At 47.7% G+C, this 15,274-nt stretch overlaps 10 non-coding genes across 10 annotated transcripts; all 10 read right to left on the bottom strand.

Moving 5' to 3' along the window:
- Nucleotides 1-488: 488 nt before the first annotated feature.
- LOC142717433 (U2 spliceosomal RNA) lies at nucleotides 489-679 on the bottom strand. Its single transcript, XR_012871811.1, has one exon. It is a non-coding gene; the product is annotated as a U2 spliceosomal RNA (small nuclear RNA).
- Nucleotides 680-1,951: 1,272 nt separating this feature from the next.
- On the bottom strand, nucleotides 1,952-2,142 carry LOC142717432 (U2 spliceosomal RNA). Its single transcript, XR_012871810.1, has one exon. It is a non-coding gene; the product is annotated as a U2 spliceosomal RNA (small nuclear RNA).
- A 1,292-nt stretch (nucleotides 2,143-3,434) lies between these two features.
- On the bottom strand, nucleotides 3,435-3,625 carry LOC142717431 (U2 spliceosomal RNA). The gene has a single exon (XR_012871809.1). It is a non-coding gene; the product is annotated as a U2 spliceosomal RNA (small nuclear RNA).
- Nucleotides 3,626-4,925: 1,300 nt separating this feature from the next.
- On the bottom strand, nucleotides 4,926-5,116 carry LOC142717429 (U2 spliceosomal RNA). The gene has a single exon (XR_012871808.1). It is a non-coding gene; the product is annotated as a U2 spliceosomal RNA (small nuclear RNA).
- A 1,280-nt stretch (nucleotides 5,117-6,396) lies between these two features.
- On the bottom strand, nucleotides 6,397-6,587 carry LOC142717428 (U2 spliceosomal RNA). The gene has a single exon (XR_012871807.1). It is a non-coding gene; the product is annotated as a U2 spliceosomal RNA (small nuclear RNA).
- Nucleotides 6,588-7,887: 1,300 nt separating this feature from the next.
- LOC142717427 (U2 spliceosomal RNA) lies at nucleotides 7,888-8,078 on the bottom strand. The gene has a single exon (XR_012871806.1). It is a non-coding gene; the product is annotated as a U2 spliceosomal RNA (small nuclear RNA).
- A 1,284-nt stretch (nucleotides 8,079-9,362) lies between these two features.
- LOC142717426 (U2 spliceosomal RNA) lies at nucleotides 9,363-9,553 on the bottom strand. Its single transcript, XR_012871805.1, has one exon. It is a non-coding gene; the product is annotated as a U2 spliceosomal RNA (small nuclear RNA).
- Nucleotides 9,554-10,844: 1,291 nt separating this feature from the next.
- LOC142717425 (U2 spliceosomal RNA) lies at nucleotides 10,845-11,035 on the bottom strand. The gene has a single exon (XR_012871804.1). It is a non-coding gene; the product is annotated as a U2 spliceosomal RNA (small nuclear RNA).
- Nucleotides 11,036-12,320: 1,285 nt separating this feature from the next.
- Nucleotides 12,321-12,511, bottom strand: LOC142717423 (U2 spliceosomal RNA). The gene has a single exon (XR_012871802.1). It is a non-coding gene; the product is annotated as a U2 spliceosomal RNA (small nuclear RNA).
- A 1,296-nt stretch (nucleotides 12,512-13,807) lies between these two features.
- LOC142717422 (U2 spliceosomal RNA) lies at nucleotides 13,808-13,998 on the bottom strand. Its single transcript, XR_012871801.1, has one exon. It is a non-coding gene; the product is annotated as a U2 spliceosomal RNA (small nuclear RNA).
- Between the last annotated feature and the right edge of the window lie 1,276 nt (nucleotides 13,999-15,274).

Below are 15,274 nucleotides of genomic sequence, written 5' to 3'. Positions count from 1 at the left end.
TGTAGGGACGACAGTACATTCCATCACATCCATCTAGTGTACACAGGTAGGTCCATTGTGGCGGGCAGGCGAGCGGGCGGGCTGCTTTATTGGCTGTTTGCTGTTCCCCTACTCCACTCCACTATTTGACTGTTGTGCTGCATCAATCAATCAATCAATCAATCAATCAATCAATCAATCAATCAATCAAGTGGCTGGCTCAGGTGCAGCTCTTTAACTTACCTAAAAGGGAGGGCGGAGAGAAGACAAGGAAGGTGAATGAGGTGTTCCAATGTGAAATGCCGGAAACACAGAAACACAGACGACACACAACAAGAGGTGGCAATCTATTCATTAATTGCATTTAATCAATGAGCTCATTATCACTCATGCATTGTCCAACAGGTGTTGAAATAATGGGATTAAAAGGGGAGATCCCTTCAGAAAGACAGAAACAATAGCAAAGACAAAAAACACTTTTGGAATCTGCTTTTAGTCAACACATAAGGAAAGGGTGCACCGGTCCTGGAAATACTGCAATACCAGGTCAATGCGTGGAGTGGACAGAGCAAGCTCTATTTCCATCTCCCTGTTCTAAAAATCCATTTAATATATGGTCCCCAGATAGGGGACGTATCAGATATTAAACTGATAAGAACAGATACTACACTTGATCTTAGCCAAAAGGCCGAGAAGCGATAACCCGAACGGGCCGCGCGTTGCCCGAGCCTGCCCGATACTGCTGTTCAGCCCTTGCAGCGATTCAGCCTACTTCTAGGCAATTCCATGGGGCCCTGCAGGCTCACACACTCACAGCTACACGGGAGGTGAATAAAGGCCGGAGAGGAAGCCAGACAGGATTTGCTTCTTTTGCTTGCACCACAATGCAGTGCTGAAAGAGGAGGAATCTACATAAAAACGCCTTCCTGGCAACGCCCAAATGCCCTGCTGCCATGCAGATAAACACTGGCAGCGGCAGCAAGTGCATGCCCACAGCCACCCCTTGTTCCTTCACACCTTGTATCAGCTGTAATCCAGTCCAGTCCAGTGCTGCCTGCTGAGCAGCACTGACCAACACTGCCTGGGCCCAGGCTTTTATCTCTGAGGCCCCATTATGATGTCAGAAAGCTGGCTCTGGAATCCTGAGGGCTCCACTATGACACGTGCAAAGTTCCGTCTGAACTTTATATAAGACGGTGAGGCTCAGTCAGTCACTCAGTGTTGCCTGAGAGGGCAACACTGCAACAGCCGGCCGCCAGGCTGTCTTTTTTTTGCACAGCTAGTTGCCTCCAGGAGGCCACAAGAGGGAGACAAGGGACTGCAAAATGGAAAATAGGCATCCACCAACTTTACAGACAACTTCTCCTTGCTCCTACAACCTCCATCCTTGCACAGTTTGTTATTCTTCTAGGTAACATAGTAACAAATCCAAATTGCTGCTCTCTTTGTAGGCAAGCAAGGCTTTGTTGCAACTGCAATTCTTACTTCTTCTTGAAATGTAGGGACGACAGTACATTCCATCACATCCATCTAGTGTACACAGGTAGGTCCATTGTGGCGGGCAGGCGAGCGGGCGGGCTGCTTTATTGGCTGTTTGCTGTTCCCCTACTCCACTCCACTATTTGACTGTTGTGCTGCATCAATCAATCAATCAATCAATCAATCAATCAATCAGTGGCTGGCTCAGGTGCAGCTCTTTAACTTACCTAAAAGGGAGGGCGGAGAGAAGACAAGGAAGGTGAATGAGGTGTTCCAATGTGAAATGCCGGAAACACAGAAACACAGACGACACACAACAAGAGGTGGCAATCTATTCATTAATTGCATTTAATCAATGAGCTCATTATCACTCATGCATTGTCCAACAGGTGTTGAAATAATGGGATTAAAAGGGGAGATCCCTTCAGAAAGACAGAAACAATAGCAAAGACAAAAAACACTTTTGGAATCTGCTTTTAGTCAACACATAAGGAAAGGGTGCACCGGTCCTGGAAATACTGCAATACCAGGTCAATGCGTGGAGTGGACAGAGCAAGCTCTATTTCCATCTCCCTGTTCTAAAAATCCATTTAATATATGGTCCCCAGATAGGGGACGTATCAGATATTAAACTGATAAGAACAGATACTACACTTGATCTTAGCCAAAAGGCCGAGAAGCGATAACCCGAACGGGCCGCGCGTTGCCCGAGCCTGCCCGATACTGCTGTTCAGCCCTTGCAGCGATTCAGCCTACTTCTAGGCAATTCCATGGGGCCCTGCAGGCTCACACACTCACAGCTACACGGGAGGTGAATAAAGGCCGGAGAGGAAGCCAGACAGGATTTGCTTCTTTTGCTTGCACCACAATGCAGTGCTGAAAGAGGAGGAATCTACATAAAAACGCCTTCCTGGCAACGCCCAAATGCCCTGCTGCCATGCAGATAAACACTGGCAGCGGCAGCAAGTGCATGCCCACAGCCACCCCTTGTTCCTTCACACCTTGTATCAGCTGTAATCCAGTCCAGTCCAGTGCTGCCTGCTGAGCAGCACTGACCAACACTGCCTGGGCCCAGGCTTTTATCTCTGAGGCCCCATTATGATGTCAGAAAGCTGGCTCTGGAATCCTGAGGGCTCCACTATGACACGTGCAAAGTTCCGTCTGAACTTTATATAAGACGGTGAGGCTCAGTCAGTCACTCAGTGTTGCCTGAGAGGGCAACGCTGCAACAGCCGGCCGCCAGGCTGTCTTTTTTTTGCACAGCTAGTTGCCTCCAGGAGGCCACAAGAGGGAGACAAGGGACTGCAAAATGGAAAATAGGCATCCACCAACTTTACAGACAACTTCTCCTTGCTCCTACAACCTCCATCCTTGCACAGTTTGTTATTCTTCTAGGTAACATAGTAACAAATCCAAATTGCTGCTCTCTTTGTAGGCAAGCAAGGCTTTGTTGCAACTGCAATTCTTACTTCTTCTTGAAATGTAGGGACGACAGTACATTCCATCACATCCATCTAGTGTACACAGGTAGGTCCATTGTGGCGGGCAGGCGAGCGGGCGGGCTGCTTTATTGGCTGTTTGCTGTTCCCCTACTCCACTCCACTATTTGACTGTTGTGCTGCATCAATCAATCAATCAATCAATCAATCAATCAATCAATCAATCAATCAATCAATCAGTGGCTGGCTCAGGTGCAGCTCTTTAACTTACCTAAAAGGGAGGGCGGAGAGAAGACAAGGAAGGTGAATGAGGTGTTCCAATGTGAAATGCCGGAAACACAGAAACACAGACGACACACAACAAGAGGTGGCAATCTATTCATTAATTGCATTTAATCAATGAGCTCATTATCACTCATGCATTGTCCAACAGGTGTTGAAATAATGGGATTAAAAGGGGAGATCCCTTCAGAAAGACAGAAACAATAGCAAAGACAAAAAACACTTTTGGAATCTGCTTTTAGTCAACACATAAGGAAAGGGTGCACCGGTCCTGGAAATACTGCAATACCAGGTCAATGCGTGGAGTGGACAGAGCAAGCTCTATTTCCATCTCCCTGTTCTAAAAATCCATTTAATATATGGTCCCCAGATAGGGGACGTATCAGATATTAAACTGATAAGAACAGATACTACACTTGATCTTAGCCAAAAGGCCGAGAAGCGATAACCCGAACGGGCCGCGCGTTGCCCGAGCCTGCCCGATACTGCTGTTCAGCCCTTGCAGCGATTCAGCCTACTTCTAGGCAATTCCATGGGGCCCTGCAGGCTCACACACTCACAGCTACACGGGAGGTGAATAAAGGCCGGAGAGGAAGCCAGACAGGATTTGCTTCTTTTGCTTGCACCACAATGCAGTGCTGAAAGAGGAGGAATCTACATAAAAACGCCTTCCTGGCAACGCCCAAATGCCCTGCTGCCATGCAGATAAACACTGGCAGCGGCAGCAAGTGCATGCCCACAGCCACCCCTTGTTCCTTCACACCTTGTATCAGCTGTAATCCAGTCCAGTCCAGTGCTGCCTGCTGAGCAGCACTGACCAACACTGCCTGGGCCCAGGCTTTTATCTCTGAGGCCCCATTATGATGTCAGAAAGCTGGCTCTGGAATCCTGAGGGCTCCACTATGACACGTGCAAAGTTCCGTCTGAACTTTATATAAGATGGTGAGGCTCAGTCAGTCACTCAGTGTTGCCTGAGAGGGCAACGCTGCAACAGCCGGCCGCCAGGCTGTCTTTTTTTTGCACAGCTAGTTGCCTCCAGGAGGCCACAAGAGGGAGACAAGGGACTGCAAAATGGAAAATAGGCATCCACCAACTTTACAGACAACTTCTCCTTGCTCCTACAACCTCCATCCTTGCACAGTTTGTTATTCTTCTAGGTAACATAGTAACAAATCCAAATTGCTGCTCTCTTTGTAGGCAAGCAAGGCTTTGTTGCAACTGCAATTCTTACTTCTTCTTGAAATGTAGGGACGACAGTACATTCCATCACATCCATCTAGTGTACACAGGTAGGTCCATTGTGGCGGGCAGGCGAGCGGGCGGGCTGCTTTATTGGCTGTTTGCTGTTCCCCTACTCCACTCCACTATTTGACTGTTGTGCTGCATCAATCAATCAATCAATCAATCAATCAATCAATCAATCAATCAATCAATCAATCAATCAATCAGTGGCTGGCTCAGGTGCAGCTCTTTAACTTACCTAAAAGGGAGGGCGGAGAGAAGACAAGGAAGGTGAATGAGGTGTTCCAATGTGAAATGCCGGAAACACAGAAACACAGACGACACACAACAAGAGGTGGCAATCTATTCATTAATTGCATTTAATCAATGAGCTCATTATCACTCATGCATTGTCCAACAGGTGTTGAAATAATGGGATTAAAAGGGGAGATCCCTTCAGAAAGACAGAAACAATAGCAAAGACAAAAAACACTTTTGGAATCTGCTTTTAGTCAACACATAAGGAAAGGGTGCACCGGTCCTGGAAATACTGCAATACCAGGTCAATGCGTGGAGTGGACAGAGCAAGCTCTATTTCCATCTCCCTGTTCTAAAAATCCATTTAATATATGGTCCCCAGATAGGGGACGTATCAGATATTAAACTGATAAGAACAGATACTACACTTGATCTTAGCCAAAAGGCCGAGAAGCGATAACCCGAACGGGCCGCGCGTTGCCCGAGCCTGCCCGATACTGCTGTTCAGCCCTTGCAGCGATTCAGCCTACTTCTAGGCAATTCCATGGGGCCCTGCAGGCTCACACACTCACAGCTACACGGGAGGTGAATAAAGGCCGGAGAGGAAGCCAGACAGGATTTGCTTCTTTTGCTTGCACCACAATGCAGTGCTGAAAGAGGAGGAATCTACATAAAAACGCCTTCCTGGCAACGCCCAAATGCCCTGCTGCCATGCAGATAAACACTGGCAGCGGCAGCAAGTGCATGCCCACAGCCACCCCTTGTTCCTTCACACCTTGTATCAGCTGTAATCCAGTCCAGTCCAGTGCTGCCTGCTGAGCAGCACTGACCAACACTGCCTGGGCCCAGGCTTTTATCTCTGAGGCCCCATTATGATGTCAGAAAGCTGGCTCTGGAATCCTGAGGGCTCCACTATGACACGTGCAAAGTTCCGTCTGAACTTTATATAAGACGGTGAGGCTCAGTCAGTCACTCAGTGTTGCCTGAGAGGGCAACGCTGCAACAGCCGGCCGCCAGGCTGTCTTTTTTTTGCACAGCTAGTTGCCTCCAGGAGGCCACAAGAGGGAGACAAGGGACTGCAAAATGGAAAATAGGCATCCACCAACTTTACAGACAACTTCTCCTTGCTCCTACAACCTCCATCCTTGCACAGTTTGTTATTCTTCTAGGTAACATAGTAACAAATCCAAATTGCTGCTCTCTTTGTAGGCAAGCAAGGCTTTGTTGCAACTGCAATTCTTACTTCTTCTTGAAATGTAGGGACGACAGTACATTCCATCACATCCATCTAGTGTACACAGGTAGGTCCATTGTGGCGGGCAGGCGAGCGGGCGGGCTGCTTTATTGGCTGTTTGCTGTTCCCCTACTCCACTCCACTATTTGACTGTTGTGCTGCATCAATCAATCAATCAATCAATCAATCAATCAATCAATCAATCAGTGGCTGGCTCAGGTGCAGCTCTTTAACTTACCTAAAAGGGAGGGCGGAGAGAAGACAAGGAAGGTGAATGAGGTGTTCCAATGTGAAATGCCGGAAACACAGAAACACAGACGACACACAACAAGAGGTGGCAATCTATTCATTAATTGCATTTAATCAATGAGCTCATTATCACTCATGCATTGTCCAACAGGTGTTGAAATAATGGGATTAAAAGGGGAGATCCCTTCAGAAAGACAGAAACAATAGCAAAGACAAAAAACACTTTTGGAATCTGCTTTTAGTCAACACATAAGGAAAGGGTGCACCGGTCCTGGAAATACTGCAATACCAGGTCAATGCGTGGAGTGGACAGAGCAAGCTCTATTTCCATCTCCCTGTTCTAAAAATCCATTTAATATATGGTCCCCAGATAGGGGACGTATCAGATATTAAACTGATAAGAACAGATACTACACTTGATCTTAGCCAAAAGGCCGAGAAGCGATAACCCGAACGGGCCGCGCGTTGCCCGAGCCTGCCCGATACTGCTGTTCAGCCCTTGCAGCGATTCAGCCTACTTCTAGGCAATTCCATGGGGCCCTGCAGGCTCACACACTCACAGCTACACGGGAGGTGAATAAAGGCCGGAGAGGAAGCCAGACAGGATTTGCTTCTTTTGCTTGCACCACAATGCAGTGCTGAAAGAGGAGGAATCTACATAAAAACGCCTTCCTGGCAACGCCCAAATGCCCTGCTGCCATGCAGATAAACACTGGCAGCGGCAGCAAGTGCATGCCCACAGCCACCCCTTGTTCCTTCACACCTTGTATCAGCTGTAATCCAGTCCAGTCCAGTGCTGCCTGCTGAGCAGCACTGACCAACACTGCCTGGGCCCAGGCTTTTATCTCTGAGGCCCCATTATGATGTCAGAAAGCTGGCTCTGGAATCCTGAGGGCTCCACTATGACACGTGCAAAGTTCCGTCTGAACTTTATATAAGATGGTGAGGCTCAGTCAGTCACTCAGTGTTGCCTGAGAGGGCAACGCTGCAACAGCCGGCCGCCAGGCTGTCTTTTTTTTGCACAGCTAGTTGCCTCCAGGAGGCCACAAGAGGGAGACAAGGGACTGCAAAATGGAAAATAGGCATCCACCAACTTTACAGACAACTTCTCCTTGCTCCTACAACCTCCATCCTTGCACAGTTTGTTATTCTTCTAGGTAACATAGTAACAAATCCAAATTGCTGCTCTCTTTGTAGGCAAGCAAGGCTTTGTTGCAACTGCAATTCTTACTTCTTCTTGAAATGTAGGGACGACAGTACATTCCATCACATCCATCTAGTGTACACAGGTAGGTCCATTGTGGCGGGCAGGCGAGCGGGCGGGCTGCTTTATTGGCTGTTTGCTGTTCCCCTACTCCACTCCACTATTTGACTGTTGTGCTGCATCAATCAATCAATCAATCAATCAATCAATCAATCAATCAATCAATCAATCAATCAATCAATCAGTGGCTGGCTCAGGTGCAGCTCTTTAACTTACCTAAAAGGGAGGGCGGAGAGAAGACAAGGAAGGTGAATGAGGTGTTCCAATGTGAAATGCCGGAAACACAGAAACACAGACGACACACAACAAGAGGTGGCAATCTATTCATTAATTGCATTTAATCAATGAGCTCATTATCACTCATGCATTGTCCAACAGGTGTTGAAATAATGGGATTAAAAGGGGAGATCCCTTCAGAAAGACAGAAACAATAGCAAAGACAAAAAACACTTTTGGAATCTGCTTTTAGTCAACACATAAGGAAAGGGTGCACCGGTCCTGGAAATACTGCAATACCAGGTCAATGCGTGGAGTGGACAGAGCAAGCTCTATTTCCATCTCCCTGTTCTAAAAATCCATTTAATATATGGTCCCCAGATAGGGGACGTATCAGATATTAAACTGATAAGAACAGATACTACACTTGATCTTAGCCAAAAGGCCGAGAAGCGATAACCCGAACGGGCCGCGCGTTGCCCGAGCCTGCCCGATACTGCTGTTCAGCCCTTGCAGCGATTCAGCCTACTTCTAGGCAATTCCATGGGGCCCTGCAGGCTCACACACTCACAGCTACACGGGAGGTGAATAAAGGCCGGAGAGGAAGCCAGACAGGATTTGCTTCTTTTGCTTGCACCACAATGCAGTGCTGAAAGAGGAGGAATCTACATAAAAACGCCTTCCTGGCAACGCCCAAATGCCCTGCTGCCATGCAGATAAACACTGGCAGCGGCAGCAAGTGCATGCCCACAGCCACCCCTTGTTCCTTCACACCTTGTATCAGCTGTAATCCAGTCCAGTCCAGTGCTGCCTGCTGAGCAGCACTGACCAACACTGCCTGGGCCCAGGCTTTTATCTCTGAGGCCCCATTATGATGTCAGAAAGCTGGCTCTGGAATCCTGAGGGCTCCACTATGACACGTGCAAAGTTCCGTCTGAACTTTATATAAGACGGTGAGGCTCAGTCAGTCACTCAGTGTTGCCTGAGAGGGCAACGCTGCAACAGCCGGCCGCCAGGCTGTCTTTTTTTTGCACAGCTAGTTGCCTCCAGGAGGCCACAAGAGGGAGACAAGGGACTGCAAAATGGAAAATAGGCATCCACCAACTTTACAGACAACTTCTCCTTGCTCCTACAACCTCCATCCTTGCACAGTTTGTTATTCTTCTAGGTAACATAGTAACAAATCCAAATTGCTGCTCTCTTTGTAGGCAAGCAAGGCTTTGTTGCAACTGCAATTCTTACTTCTTCTTGAAATGTAGGGACGACAGTACATTCCATCACATCCATCTAGTGTACACAGGTAGGTCCATTGTGGCGGGCAGGCGAGCGGGCGGGCTGCTTTATTGGCTGTTTGCTGTTCCCCTACTCCACTCCACTATTTGACTGTTGTGCTGCATCAATCAATCAATCAATCAATCAATCAATCAATCAATCAATCAATCAGTGGCTGGCTCAGGTGCAGCTCTTTAACTTACCTAAAAGGGAGGGCGGAGAGAAGACAAGGAAGGTGAATGAGGTGTTCCAATGTGAAATGCCGGAAACACAGAAACACAGACGACACACAACAAGAGGTGGCAATCTATTCATTAATTGCATTTAATCAATGAGCTCATTATCACTCATGCATTGTCCAACAGGTGTTGAAATAATGGGATTAAAAGGGGAGATCCCTTCAGAAAGACAGAAACAATAGCAAAGACAAAAAACACTTTTGGAATCTGCTTTTAGTCAACACATAAGGAAAGGGTGCACCGGTCCTGGAAATACTGCAATACCAGGTCAATGCGTGGAGTGGACAGAGCAAGCTCTATTTCCATCTCCCTGTTCTAAAAATCCATTTAATATATGGTCCCCAGATAGGGGACGTATCAGATATTAAACTGATAAGAACAGATACTACACTTGATCTTAGCCAAAAGGCCGAGAAGCGATAACCCGAACGGGCCGCGCGTTGCCCGAGCCTGCCCGATACTGCTGTTCAGCCCTTGCAGCGATTCAGCCTACTTCTAGGCAATTCCATGGGGCCCTGCAGGCTCACACACTCACAGCTACACGGGAGGTGAATAAAGGCCGGAGAGGAAGCCAGACAGGATTTGCTTCTTTTGCTTGCACCACAATGCAGTGCTGAAAGAGGAGGAATCTACATAAAAACGCCTTCCTGGCAACGCCCAAATGCCCTGCTGCCATGCAGATAAACACTGGCAGCGGCAGCAAGTGCATGCCCACAGCCACCCCTTGTTCCTTCACACCTTGTATCAGCTGTAATCCAGTCCAGTCCAGTGCTGCCTGCTGAGCAGCACTGACCAACACTGCCTGGGCCCAGGCTTTTATCTCTGAGGCCCCATTATGATGTCAGAAAGCTGGCTCTGGAATCCTGAGGGCTCCACTATGACACGTGCAAAGTTCCGTCTGAATTCCGTCTGAACTTTATATAAGACGGTGAGGCTCAGTCAGTCACTCAGTGTTGCCTGAGAGGGCAACACTGCAACAGCCGGCCGCCAGGCTGTCTTTTTTTTGCACAGCTAGTTGCCTCCAGGAGGCCACAAGAGGGAGACAAGGGACTGCAAAATGGAAAATAGGCATCCACCAACTTTACAGACAACTTCTCCTTGCTCCTACAACCTCCATCCTTGCACAGTTTGTTATTCTTCTAGGTAACATAGTAACAAATCCAAATTGCTGCTCTCTTTGTAGGCAAGCAAGGCTTTGTTGCAACTGCAATTCTTACTTCTTCTTGAAATGTAGGGACGACAGTACATTCCATCACATCCATCTAGTGTACACAGGTAGGTCCATTGTGGCGGGCAGGCGAGCGGGCGGGCTGCTTTATTGGCTGTTTGCTGTTCCCCTACTCCACTCCACTATTTGACTGTTGTGCTGCATCAATCAATCAATCAATCAATCAATCAATCAATCAATCAATCAGTGGCTGGCTCAGGTGCAGCTCTTTAACTTACCTAAAAGGGAGGGCGGAGAGAAGACAAGGAAGGTGAATGAGGTGTTCCAATGTGAAATGCCGGAAACACAGAAACACAGACGACACACAACAAGAGGTGGCAATCTATTCATTAATTGCATTTAATCAATGAGCTCATTATCACTCATGCATTGTCCAACAGGTGTTGAAATAATGGGATTAAAAGGGGAGATCCCTTCAGAAAGACAGAAACAATAGCAAAGACAAAAAACACTTTTGGAATCTGCTTTTAGTCAACACATAAGGAAAGGGTGCACCGGTCCTGGAAATACTGCAATACCAGGTCAATGCGTGGAGTGGACAGAGCAAGCTCTATTTCCATCTCCCTGTTCTAAAAATCCATTTAATATATGGTCCCCAGATAGGGGACGTATCAGATATTAAACTGATAAGAACAGATACTACACTTGATCTTAGCCAAAAGGCCGAGAAGCGATAACCCGAACGGGCCGCGCGTTGCCCGAGCCTGCCCGATACTGCTGTTCAGCCCTTGCAGCGATTCAGCCTACTTCTAGGCAATTCCATGGGGCCCTGCAGGCTCACACACTCACAGCTACACGGGAGGTGAATAAAGGCCGGAGAGGAAGCCAGACAGGATTTGCTTCTTTTGCTTGCACCACAATGCAGTGCTGAAAGAGGAGGAATCTACATAAAAACGCCTTCCTGGCAACGCCCAAATGCCCTGCTGCCATGCAGATAAACACTGGCAGCGGCAGCAAGTGCATGCCCACAGCCACCCCTTGTTCCTTCACACCTTGTATCAGCTGTAATCCAGTCCAGTCCAGTGCTGCCTGCTGAGCAGCACTGACCAACACTGCCTGGGCCCAGGCTTTTATCTCTGAGGCCCCATTATGATGTCAGAAAGCTGGCTCTGGAATCCTGAGGGCTCCACTATGACACGTGCAAAGTTCCGTCTGAACTTTATATAAGACGGTGAGGCTCAGTCAGTCACTCAGTGTTGCCTGAGAGGGCAACACTGCAACAGCCGGCCGCCAGGCTGTCTTTTTTTTGCACAGCTAGTTGCCTCCAGGAGGCCACAAGAGGGAGACAAGGGACTGCAAAATGGAAAATAGGCATCCACCAACTTTACAGACAACTTCTCCTTGCTCCTACAACCTCCATCCTTGCACAGTTTGTTATTCTTCTAGGTAACATAGTAACAAATCCAAATTGCTGCTCTCTTTGTAGGCAAGCAAGGCTTTGTTGCAACTGCAATTCTTACTTCTTCTTGAAATGTAGGGACGACAGTACATTCCATCACATCCATCTAGTGTACACAGGTAGGTCCATTGTGGCGGGCAGGCGAGCGGGCGGGCTGCTTTATTGGCTGTTTGCTGTTCCCCTACTCCACTCCACTATTTGACTGTTGTGCTGCAATCAATCAATCAATCAATCAATCAATCAATCAATCAATCAATCAATCAGTGGCTGGCTCAGGTGCAGCTCTTTAACTTACCTAAAAGGGAGGGCGGAGAGAAGACAAGGAAGGTGAATGAGGTGTTCCAATGTGAAATGCCGGAAACACAGAAACACAGACGACACACAACAAGAGGTGGCAATCTATTCATTAATTGCATTTAATCAATGAGCTCATTATCACTCATGCATTGTCCAACAGGTGTTGAAATAATGGGATTAAAAGGGGAGATCCCTTCAGAAAGACAGAAACAATAGCAAAGACAAAAAACACTTTTGTAATCTGCTTTTAGTCAACACATAAGGAAAGGGTGCACCGGTCCTGGAAATACTGCAATACCAGGTCAATGCGTGGAGTGGACAGAGCAAGCTCTATTTCCATCTCCCTGTTCTAAAAATCCATTTAATATATGGTCCCCAGATAGGGGACGTATCAGATATTAAACTGATAAGAACAGATACTACACTTGATCTTAGCCAAAAGGCCGAGAAGCGATAACCCGAACGGGCCGCGCGTTGCCCGAGCCTGCCCGATACTGCTGTTCAGCCCTTGCAGCGATTCAGCCTACTTCGAGGCAATTCCATGGGGCCCTGCAGGCTCACACACTCACAGCTACACGGGAGGTGAATAAAGGCCGGAGAGGAAGCCAGACAGGATTTGCTTCTTTTGCTTGCACCACAATGCAGTGCTGAAAGAGGAGGAATCTACATAAAAACGCCTTCCTGGCAACGCCCAAATGCCCTGCTGCCATGCAGATAAACACTGGCAGCGGCAGCAAGTGCATGCCCACAGCCACCCCTTGTTCCTTCACACCTTGTATCAGCTGTAATCCAGTCCAGTCCAGTGCTGCCTGCTGAGCAGCACTGACCAACACTGCCTGGGCCCAGGCTTTTATCTCTGAGGCCCCATTATGATGTCAGAAAGCTGGCTCTGGAATCCTGAGGGCTCCACTATGACACGTGCAAAGTTCCGTCTGAACTTTATATAAGACGGTGAGGCTCAGTCAGTCACTCAGTGTTGCCTGAGAGGGCAACACTGCAACAGCCGGCCGCCAGGCTGTCTTTTTTTTGCACAGCTAGTTGCCTCCAGGAGGCCACAAGAGGGAGACAAGGGACTGCAAAATGGAAAATAGGCATCCACCAACTTTACAGACAACTTCTCCTTGCTCCTACAACCTCCATCCTTGCACAGTTTGTTATTCTTCTAGGTAACATAGTAACAAATCCAAATTGCTGCTCTCTTTGTAGGCAAGCAAGGCTTTGTTGCAACTGCAATTCTTACTTCTTCTTGAAATGTAGGGACGACAGTACATTCCATCACATCCATCTAGTGTACACAGGTAGGTCCATTGTGGCGGGCAGGCGAGCGGGCGGGCTGCTTTATTGGCTGTTTGCTGTTCCCCTACTCCACTCCACTATTTGACTGTTGTGCTGCATCAATCAATCAATCAATCAATCAATCAATCAATCAATCAATCAATCAATCAATCAATCGGTGGCTGGCTCAGGTGCAGCTCTTTAACTTACCTAAAAGGGAGGGCGGAGAGAAGACAAGGAAGGTGAATGAGGTGTTCCAATGTGAAATGCCGGAAACACAGAAACACAGACGACACACAACAAGAGGTGGCAATCTATTCATTAATTGCATTTAATCAATGAGCTCATTATCACTCATGCATTGTCCAACAGGTGTTGAAATAATGGGATTAAAAGGGGAGATCCCTTCAGAAAGACAGAAACAATAGCAAAGACAAAAAACACTTTTGGAATCTGCTTTTAGTCAACACATAAGGAAAGGGTGCACCGGTCCTGGAAATACTGCAATACCAGGTCAATGCGTGGAGTGGACAGAGCAAGCTCTATTTCCATCTCCCTGTTCTAAAAATCCATTTAATATATGGTCCCCAGATAGGGGACGTATCAGATATTAAACTGATAAGAACAGATACTACACTTGATCTTAGCCAAAAGGCCGAGAAGCGATAACCCGAACGGGCCGTGCGTTGCCCGAGCCTGCCCGATACTGCTGTTCAGCCCTTGCAGCGATTCAGCCTACTTCTAGGCAATTCCATGGGGCCCTGCAGGCTCACACACTCACAGCTACACGGGAGGTGAATAAAGGCCGGAGAGGAAGCCAGACAGGATTTGCTTCTTTTGCTTGCACCACAATGCAGTGCTGAAAGAGGAGGAATCTACATAAAAACGCCTTCCTGGCAACGCCCAAATGCCCTGCTGCCATGCAGATAAACACTGGCAGCGGCAGCAAGTGCATGCCCACAGCCACCCCTTGTTCCTTCACACCTTGTATCAGCTGTAATCCAGTCCAGTCCAGTGCTGCCTGCTGAGCAGCACTGACCAACACTGCCTGGGCCCAGGCTTTTATCTCTGAGGCCCCATTATGATGTCAGAAAGCTGGCTCTGGAATCCTGAGGGCTCCACTATGACACGTGCAAAGTTCCGTCTGAACTTTATATAAGACGGTGAGGCTCAGTCAGTCACTCAGTGTTGCCTGAGAGGGCAACACTGCAACAGCCGGCCGCCAGGCTGTCTTTTTTTTGCACAGCTAGTTGCCTCCAGGAGGCCACAAGGGGGAGACAAGGGACTGCAAAATGGAAAATAGGCATCCACCAACTTTACAGACAACTTCTCCTTGCTCCTACAACCTCCATCCTTGCACAGTTTGTTATTCTTCTAGGTAACATAGTAACAAATCCAAATTGCTGCTCTCTTTGTAGGCAAGCAAGGCTTTGTTGCAACTGCAATTCTTACTTCTTCTTGAAATGTAGGGACGACAGTACATTCCATCACATCCATCTAGTGTACACAGGTAGGTCCATTGTGGCGGGCAGGCGAGCGGGCGGGCTGCTTTATTGGCTGTTTGCTGTTCCCCTACTCCACTCCACTATTTGACTGTTGTGCTGCATCAATCAATCAATCAATCAATCAATCAATCAATCAATCAATCAATCAATCAATCAGTGGCTGGCTCAGGTGCAGCTCTTTAACTTACCTAAAAGGGAGGGCGGAGAGAAGACAAGGAAGGTGAATGAGGTGTTCCAATGTGAAATGCCGGAAACACAGAAACACAGACGACACACAACAAGAGGTGGCAATCTATTCATTAATTGCATTTAATCAATGAGCTCATTATCACTCATGCATTGTCCAACAGGTGTTGAAATAATGGGATTAAAAGGGGAGATCCCTTCAGAAAGACAGAAACAATTGCAAAGACAAAAAACACTTTTGGAATCTGCTTT

The sequence above is a fragment of the Rhinoderma darwinii genome, unplaced genomic scaffold (genome assembly GCF_050947455.1).
Source record: "Rhinoderma darwinii isolate aRhiDar2 unplaced genomic scaffold, aRhiDar2.hap1 Scaffold_456, whole genome shotgun sequence".
NCBI lineage: Eukaryota > Metazoa > Chordata > Amphibia > Anura > Rhinodermatidae > Rhinoderma > Rhinoderma darwinii.
Note: the sequence above shows the minus strand (reverse complement) of the source record. Positions and strands in the feature narration are given on the sequence as shown.